We start from the raw sequence: 10,000 nt of genomic DNA on the forward strand, positions 1-10,000 counted from the left end.
CACACAAATGTTTATATCCATTATCATTAAAGTCAATGAAGCTAGCAAAATTAATTTTTATTGGGTCAAACTCATTGTTTTAATGCACCATATTGGTACTAAGACCTAACACAATTTTTTGTTGTCAAATCATTTTTCCATGACATGTAACGCCATCATCTCTCTATCTCTCTATGCACACACACACACACATGTGCATGCACACACGCACATACATGTGCACACACACACTTACACGCACGCACATGCACAGACACACAAGCACGTACACACATACACACACACACACAAGCACGTACACACATACACACACACACACACACACACATAGCTTGTTTCAGTCATTGGATAGTGGTCAGGCTGGGTCACTAACTTGAAGGGTTTAGTTGAATGAATCGAACTCAGTGCTTATTTGTTTTAAGCCTGCTACTTATTCTATGGATCTTTTTCACCAAGCTACTATATTCTGGAGACATAAACAAACCAACATCGGTTGTCAAGTGGTAGTGGGAAGAACAGACGCTGATGCACACACATACATATATAGATATCTACAATGGACTTCTTTCAGTTTCTGCCCAACAAATCCACTCACAAGGGCTTGATCAGTCTAGGTCTATTGTGGAAGACACCAGCGAAAGTTGCCACGCAGTGGAACTGAATTGAGAACCATGTAGTTGGAAAGCAAACTTCTTACCACACTGCCATATCAATGATCTATTTTCTTTTCAACTAAAGAGTAAAGGAGTACTCAATACAAGATGAGGAGTATATAATTTGTTTAATGAAAACTTTGTCTTAGAACTTAGATTTGCAGTGGCATAAAACTAGAATCACAAGACAAAAAATGATCATATATACATATGACGGGCTTCCTTCAGTTTCCGTTTACCTAATTCACTTACAAGGCTTTGAGATACATATATATATATATATATATATATATATATATATATGTACATTTATATCTGAGTTGATATATGAGTTACGTGTATATGCATATGTATATGTATGCATGTTTGTACACATATCTTCATATATATACACACATATTCATATGTATGCATGCATATGTGTGTGTATACATAGGTTTTCATACATATGCATACAAAGCTATATACACATATACATACACATACACACACGTACACATGCATGCATGAATGCCTGCACTAATGTGTTTGTGTGTGTGCATGATACTTTTCTCTCTACCGCATATAACTTAAGAAGTATTTGGTCAATGTGAGGCTAAGTTATAAAAGATATTTGCCCAAGGAGCTGCATGCTTTGTATTGAAGCTATACCAAAAACATACTTTCTGCGCCAACATTTTATCCACACAGTCATGTCCATACACACACACACACACACACACACACACACACACACACATGTAGTAGTAGTAATAATACATGTATTATTGGTCATCATATATGTGTTTAAGTTGTCTACTCTGCAAATCAAAAGCAACACTCAATGCATTTTGAAGTCAGTGCATGATATTTTATATTACAAAGATTACTGAGAACTTAGAAGATACTGTATCTGCAGGGCAGCATATAGGCAGCAAATTGACAGTTGTTAGAGCATCAGATAGAATGTTGTACAATAGTCATTTTAACTCTCTAGACTCAGTGTTCAAATCACACTGAAGTCAACTTTGCCTTTTATCTTTCCCAGGTCCAATAAAGAATACTGTTCCAGGACTAGGGCTGATTTTTCCCTCTCTTTTTCGTTTGGTCTTGGGGGGGGGGGGGGGGTTAATAAAAGTGAAATCGTCTGTATTTGGATCCAGAGATGGAATGGCACTGCCACATTTGTAATGTCTAAAACTTGCTTGTTGAATGTCACAACAGTACAACTATGACTGCCCCAGGAAGTGAGGAATCACAGACGAAATGAAAGACACATACACATATGTAATATATATATATATATATATATATATATATATATATATATATATATATATATATATATATATATGTATGTATGTATATTTACATATATATATGTATGTATATTTACATATATATTTGTATGTATATTTACATATATATTTATATATATATTTACATATATATTTATATATATATTTACATATATATTTATATACATTTGTGTGTGTGTGTGTATAATTGAAAATGAAGAGGAGAGTGGAGATTTATTTGCATCCAAAACGTTTTTACTAAAAACGTTTTCTACAGCATATGTAACAATGACCAACATATGTTTCAATTGCAGCAACTACACATAGGCTCTGTACGCAATTATGCATCCTAGTCACTGCTATTTCATCAAGAGTCCATCACAACGTTTTCAAAGTGAACCAATTCAAACAACCTTTCTGCGTTGGTTATAACATTACTTTTTAAATCAAATTGAATTCTGGTCTTATAATCACCTCCACTGGTATTACAGTTGAATCATGGTTTATAAAATGTTCATTCATATTACAATCAACTGTTGCAGTTTTGCTTACATTTACTGTATGGAGTACATTCTTTATTCAGAAGTAATTCAGTTTTGTTTGGGTTTATACCCTCAATTAATATTATTTTTGTTATTATTACTAAAATTATTTTAGTATTATTTGCAAAAATATCATTAATTATCACAATCATTATGTTAACTAGTATAATTACTATAGATGGTAATTTATGTTTCTGTCTAGTGTTTATAATAGTGTATTTAGAAAAGAAAATTTTGTACATTTTCTTTATAGGTTACATCTATTATCACCGATCCTATAAGGTTTTGCTTCACAAATATTTTCCCAAGCAATCAAAAATATTTTGTTACTATCTTTAAGTGCCCAAATTAGCTTACTAAGGCTGATAGTATTCATTTTGTCCCTATTTCTAAAAGAACTTACATGATTGGCAATTCTCTGCTTAACATAACATGAGCTAGCTTCTATATCGAAATATTCTCTGTTCTCTGAGGTAATCTTACATCTGTGAACAACATTTTTATGTTTACAACCAGAGCCAAGCAGACAGAACCTATACCTTGCACAATCACAACTAATAATTCTAGTACTTCCATCACTATGATCCACTTCACCTACACTAGATGTGATTTTTATATTCTCCTGTCTATCTTCTAAGCTATTAGTCTTCTCCACAGAGACAACACTCTGAGTACTTTTCCCTCTAGGATTCAAATCCACTACTTCCAGGCCAACTGTGGAGCTCCCTCAGGTCTCTTCAACTCCATTGGTTGCCTATCCTGATACCCAGCTGTGTCACCCACGGTCTGTCCATTCATGTTGACATTATTGCTATATATTGATCTATAATTATAGTTCTGGTTACTGTTATTGCTAATACTTATATGGAAACTTTTAAATTTATTATCATTGTGTGCAGCTATAATTAGTGCTAAATTTTTGCTATCATATATATATATATATATATATATGAATTCTTTTATTTGTTTCAGTCATTTGACTGTGGCCATGCTGGAGCACCACCTTTAGTCGAACAAATGGACCCCAGGACTTATTCTTTGTAAGTCTAGTACATAGCCTATTGGTATCTTTTGCCAAACCACTAAGTTATGGGGACATAAACACACCAGCAACGATTGTCAAGTGATGGTGGGGGGACAAACACACACACACACACACACACACACACACACACACACATATGACAGGCTTCTGTCAGTTTCCGTCTACCAAATCCACTCACAAGGCTTTGGTCAGCCTGAGGCTATAGAAGACACTTGCCCAAGGTGACATGCAGTAGAATTGAACCCAGAACCATGTGGTTGGTAAGCAAGCTACTTACCGCACATTTATGTATACATACCCATCCATACTCATGCACAAGTTAATGTCTGGCCTCTTAAAAAAAATTCTATGCAAAACATGACATAAAACAGCTGCTTCTATTATTTATTGTTCATCATCATCTCTGTTATCAGTGTCACCTTCTTAATCACAGTCACCACCACCATCACCACCACCATTATCAGCCTCTTCACTATCATCCTCAACACAACCATCCCCACCATTGCTACCATCTTTATGGATATCAATATCATCAACACCACAGTTCAGTTTTCATTTACAGTATGTAATCATATCTATTGTCACATATTAGTACCATTAATCATGTTGATACAATAAATACCAGTTAAATACTGGGTCGATTCAACAGACTAGATCTCTCACCCAGACTCTCTGAACTTACACCTATACCAGAAATAGTTTTGAATTGATTTATTAACTAATAAAAATCTAATATGATAATAATGGTTTCAAACTTTGCCACAAGGGTAGCAATTTTGGTGGGTAAGGAGGAGTCGATTACATGAACCCTAGTTTTCAACTGGTACTTATTTTATCAACCCTGAAAGGATGAAAAACAAAGTAGACCTTGGTAGAATTTGAACGCACATTTTGCCCAGCATGCTCACGATTCTACCAGCCCATTGCATTAATAATAATAATTGAGTTTGAATAATTCACATCTGGAAACATTGGTGTTTCATTCGACATCCTTAAACCACTCTTATTCAGGGATCTTTTGAGTAGGAGGGGCTACTCAACCTGAAGAAAATTCTAACTGGGCCCCACCTGCAAGATCATGTGCTGTTTATCTTGATATGAGATCATCATGTCATGCACACATGGTTGTGGTGCATGTGCCTGGTGTACCCTTATCAGACAAGTAGTCATAATGGGTATACTAGGCTTCATATATTTTACCCTAGTGTTACTTTGATGGCATATACTGCTCTCTCACGTAATGATAATAATAATAGTATTGGCTTTAAATTATGGCACAGGGCCAGCAATTTTAAAGGCAGGGGCAACTCAACTACATCAACTCCAGTACTTGACTGGCACTGTATTATATCAACTCCAAAATAAAGACAAAGTTGACTTTTACAGGATTTGAACTCAGAATGATATGAGCTGAAAAACAAATGTTATCAAGTATTTTATTCACTGTGCCAGCTATCCTCTTTAATAATAATAATGATAATGATAATAATAATAATAATAATAATAATAATAATGATACTACTACTACTACTACTACTACTACTAATAATAATAATAATAATAATAATAGTAATAATAATAATAATAGTAATAATCATCCTTTGTGCTGTAGGTGCAAGGCTTTAAATTTTTTGAAGAGGGGGACTAGTTGTTTACATTGACTCCAGCGTTTCACTGGTACTTGATTTATAGACCTCAAATGAATGAAAAGCAAAGTCAACCTTGGCAGAATTTGAACTCACAATGTAGCAATGGGCAAAATACCACTAAGCATTTCGTCCAGTGTGCTAACGATTCTGCCAGCTCGCCATCCTTTCTATTAAAGGCACAAGACCTGAAATTTCGGGGGAGGGTGTAAGTTGATTACATTGACTCCAATGCTTGACTGGTACTCATTTTGTTGACCCCCGAAAGGGTGAAAAGTAGAGGTGACCTCAGTGGAATTTGAGCTCGGAACACGAAGATGGATGAAATACCATAAGAATTTTGTCCAGGGTGCTAATAATTCTGCCAGCTGAAGAATTTGTTACATACACCCCTATTTAAAATTGTGACCTTGCGCCAAAGTCAGAATTTATTGTTGTAGTTGCTGTTGTTAAGGCAGTAGATTAGCAACAGAATTGTTAGAGCATTTGATAAAATGTCTTATGATATTTCTTCCAGCAGTTTACATTCTGGGTTCAAGTTTTATCACAGTCAGCTTTGCCTTTCATCTTTTCAGGGCTGATGGTTGATAAGCAAAAGTACCTGTCAAGTACTGTGATAAATTTGGGCCTTCAGCCTAAGTCAAAAGCCATTAGGCAGCGTGCCAGGCAAAATGCTTAGTGGCATTTCGTCTGTCTCTAGGTTGTGAGTTCAAATTATGCTTAGGTCAAGTTTATCATTCATCTTTTCAGGGTCGATAAAATAAGTACCAGTTACACACAGGGGTTGAAGTAATCAACTTATCCCCTTCCATGAACTTGCTGGCCTTTTGCCAAAATTTGAAATCATTATTAATCATTATTATTATTGTTATTATTATTATTATTATTATTATTATTATTATTATTAAGGCAGTGAGCTAGCAGAACCATTAGCATGCCAGGCAAGATGCTTAGTGGCATTTCATCCCTCTTTACATTCTGAGTTCAAATTCTGCCAAGGTCAACTTTGCCTTTCACCCTTCCAGGGTTGATGAACTAAGTACCGGTCAAGTACTGAGATCAATGTGATTGACTTTTTACATCCTCCAAAATTTCAGACCTTGTGCTGTCAACGGAAATGATTATTGTTCTTGTTGTTGTTTGAAACACATTATTATTATTATTATCATTATTATTATTATTATTATTATTATTATTGTTATTAAGGCTGCAAGCTGACAGAATCATTAGTATGCCATGTAAAATGCCTAGCAATATGTCTTCTGGTTTGACATTCTGCATTCATACTCCATTGAAGTTGACTTTACCTTTCATCCTTGAAGGTTTAATGAAATAAGTACCAGTTGAGCATGGGTCCAATGTAATCAACCAAACCCTCCTGCTAAAATTTAAGGCCTTAAGCCTTAAGCAGAAAGGATTTTTATTATTATTATTATTATTATTATTATTATTATTATTATTATTATCATTATTACTATTACTATTATTATTATTACTACTATTATTATTATTACTACTACAACTACTATTTTTATTATTATTACTACTACTACTACTACTACTACTACTACTACTACTACTACTACTATTATTATTATTATTAAGGCAGCAAGGTAGCAGAAATGTTAGCATGCTGGACGAAATGCTTAGTAGTATTTCACCCGTCACTACGTTGTGAGCCTAAATTCCGCCAAGGTCAACTTTGCCTTTCATCCTTTCAGCATCAATAAATTCAGTACCAGTGAAACACTGGGGTCAATGTAATCGACTAATTCCCTCCCACAAATTTCAGGCCTTGTGCCTTTAGTAGAAAGGATTACTATTATTGTTATTATTACTAAGGCAGTGAGTTGGCAGAATCATTAGCACACTGATCAAATGCTTAGTGGCATTTTGTCTGTCTGCATGTTCTGAGTTCAAATTCCACCTAGGTTGACTTTGCCTTTAATCCTCTCAGGGTCGATAAAATAAGTACCAATTGAGCAGAGGGGTCGATGTAATAGACTTATCCCATCCCCCAGAATTGCTGGCCTGGTTCTATTTTCATTCTGTGCTTTCACTATACCTACTGAGCACACCTCTATGTATGTTGAATATTTTGTTTTTGCTTTTTTGTTTTGTAGAGTACTCTATACAATGTGTACTTAGTTATACTATTATACTAATATGTGTAGTATAATTATATGTATTATACTATGTGTACAATAATAATATTTCCTGTATGCTGCATACATCTGTAAATCTTTGGGTATAAGTTACATATTGGTCTGCATGTTTGTTAATTAATTCCAAAGACATTTCATATTATAAGGATTGTTTTGTTTTTTATCCTCCACATTATGGTTATCTCTATTTTTAGATCTTTTATTTCTATTTCAGTTACTGAACTGAAGTCATGCAGGGGCATTGCCTTGAAAGGTCTTAGTTAAACAAATCAACACCAGTACTTATTCTATTGGCCTGTTCTGCTGAATGGCTAAGTTTTGGGGAACAAAGCACACACACACACACACACACACACACACTCACTCACGCTCACACACACACACTCACTCACTCACTCACTCTGATACATGGCAGGCTTCCATGCACTTCAGTAACCATATCCGCTCACAAAACTTTGATCAGCCTGAGGCCATAGAAGAAAACATTTACCCAAGGTGTCATGCCGTGAGATTGAGCCTGGAACCATATGGTTGAGAAACAAACTTCTTACCACATGGCCATAAATGTATGTGGATAAGTTTCCCTTATTCTTTGCAAGATATATTATAAACTGTTGGGGCAAATACTTCAAGCTGGGGACACTATTTCTTTGGGGTTTTTGATCACAATATCCAGTCAATTAGCCTTGATCTTTCAGAACTTTTCTTTTATTCTCTAGCATGCATTCATCATTGGATTGTGGTCAAGCTGGAGCATCACATTCAGTTATGATTATTATTGTGTTTGTTCTGTGGGTCAGACAAAATGTTTAGTGGCATTTTCTTTTGACTCTTTACATGCTGAGTTCAAACTTTGCTGAGTTCAAACTTTGCTGAGGTCAACAAACTTTGCTTTTCATCCTTCTGAGGTTGATAAAATAAATGTACCAGTGCAGTACTGGGTCAATGTCATCAACTAACTCGCCCCCACCACTAAAATTGCTGGCCTTGTACCAAAATTGAAACATTATTATGACTACTTCTACTACCAGTCCCAAAATCACCACCACCACCACCACTACTACTACTACTACTACTAATAATAATAATAATAATAATAATAATAATAATAATTAAGTCTACATTTTCTTGGCAAACGCATAAATGGTAATCATAATGATCACCATCATCATAAGCACAACCCCTACCACCGTCATTGTCACCACCGTCATTGTCACCACCATCTTGACCATATCGACTACTGACATTGTTAACACTGTTGTTGTCACTATCAGCAACAGCAGCATTACAGCCACAACATCCACCCTTGCCATTTCCACCACTACCACCACTACTGCCAGCACCACCACCATCATATCATTTCCATCATTGTTCACTACTAATGCCACCAGCACCACCACCACCACCACCACCACCACCACCACCACTACCACCACCATCGTCATCATCATCATCATCATATTATTTCCATCATTGTTTACTACCGCCACTGCCACCACCACCACCACCACCACCACCATCATCATCATCATCATCATCATTGTTGTTGGTATCACAACCAGTGGCTCCCCCCACTCCCCGCATGCAGCTTTAGGCTACTCCTTCAAAACTTTTACAACACTGGCCTTAAACCCCACCCCCACTTCAAACTACCATCGGGGCCCCCATCATATACCACCCCTGATGTGACAAGTAAATGATAATAAAACCTCTGTATGGTCACTAGATGTACTCGAAACAACAGCCAAATATTCCTCAAACCATAACCTATCATGTTAAAAAAATAAGAAGTCCAAATTGGATGTGTTTTGGGTTAATACATGATGGTCATTGTTGGAATGTTTTTGATCATAGGTCTCCTGATTAGGTTGCCTGGGGCTAAGCAGTTACAACTTATGTTGTATTCATTACTATCGTTGTCATCACCACCACCACCACCATCAGCAGCACCACCATTAACATTATCACCACCACCATCATCATATTCATCATCATTTTCATCACCAGCATCAGCACCAAGATTTTCATTTTTATCATCACCACTGTCATCATCACCACCATCACAACCAGCATCATTATCACCACCACAACCAGCATCATTATCACTACCATCATCATCATCACCATCAATGCCAGCATTGTCATCAATATCATAACTTAATTTACTCTTCCACACTCCATCACAGGCCTAACCCACATGAATTTCACAACGTCCACCCCACCATACCACTGCAACCGTGACCATCAATATGATCACAATCATCATCACTACCATCACAATCATCGCCATCATCATCATCATCATCATCACCATCCTTGCAATCATTGTCGTCATCATTATTGCCATCACAATCATCATCATCATCATCATCATCATCATCATCACCATCGTTATCGTTATCATTGCCGTCATCGTTTATCAGTGTTGTCATCGCTTTCTCAATACCATCACAACTATTGTCGTCGTCGATATGATAGTCACGTAAATTCTTAACGCTCCAGATCTGTCCTGACCCGACCCGACCCGACCCGATCCGATCCGACCCGACCTGACCCCGCATGACTTCCGCCCTGCTGACCTACCTCCCCACCACCACCACCACCACCAACACGCTACCATCTCTGTCCTCCTCCTTTTCATCATCATCATCATCACCACCATCATCATCATC

The 10,000-nt window shown here is 36.4% G+C and overlaps 1 protein-coding gene and 1 long non-coding RNA gene across 9 annotated transcripts in view; one reads left to right on the forward strand and one right to left on the reverse strand.

Moving 5' to 3' along the window:
• The window catches only part of LOC106875085 (protocadherin alpha-3), a 229,776-nt gene that overhangs the window by 218,563 nt on the left and 1,213 nt on the right, over positions 1-10,000 (reverse strand). The window lies entirely within an intron of this gene.
• The window catches only part of LOC149132684 (uncharacterized), a 451,111-nt gene that overhangs the window by 126,478 nt on the left and 314,633 nt on the right, over positions 1-10,000 (forward strand). The window lies entirely within an intron of this gene.

Source organism: Octopus bimaculoides, chromosome 14, assembly GCF_046866305.1.
Source record: "Octopus bimaculoides isolate indiv1 chromosome 14, ASM4686630v1, whole genome shotgun sequence".
Taxonomy (NCBI): Eukaryota; Metazoa; Mollusca; class Cephalopoda; order Octopoda; family Octopodidae; genus Octopus; species Octopus bimaculoides.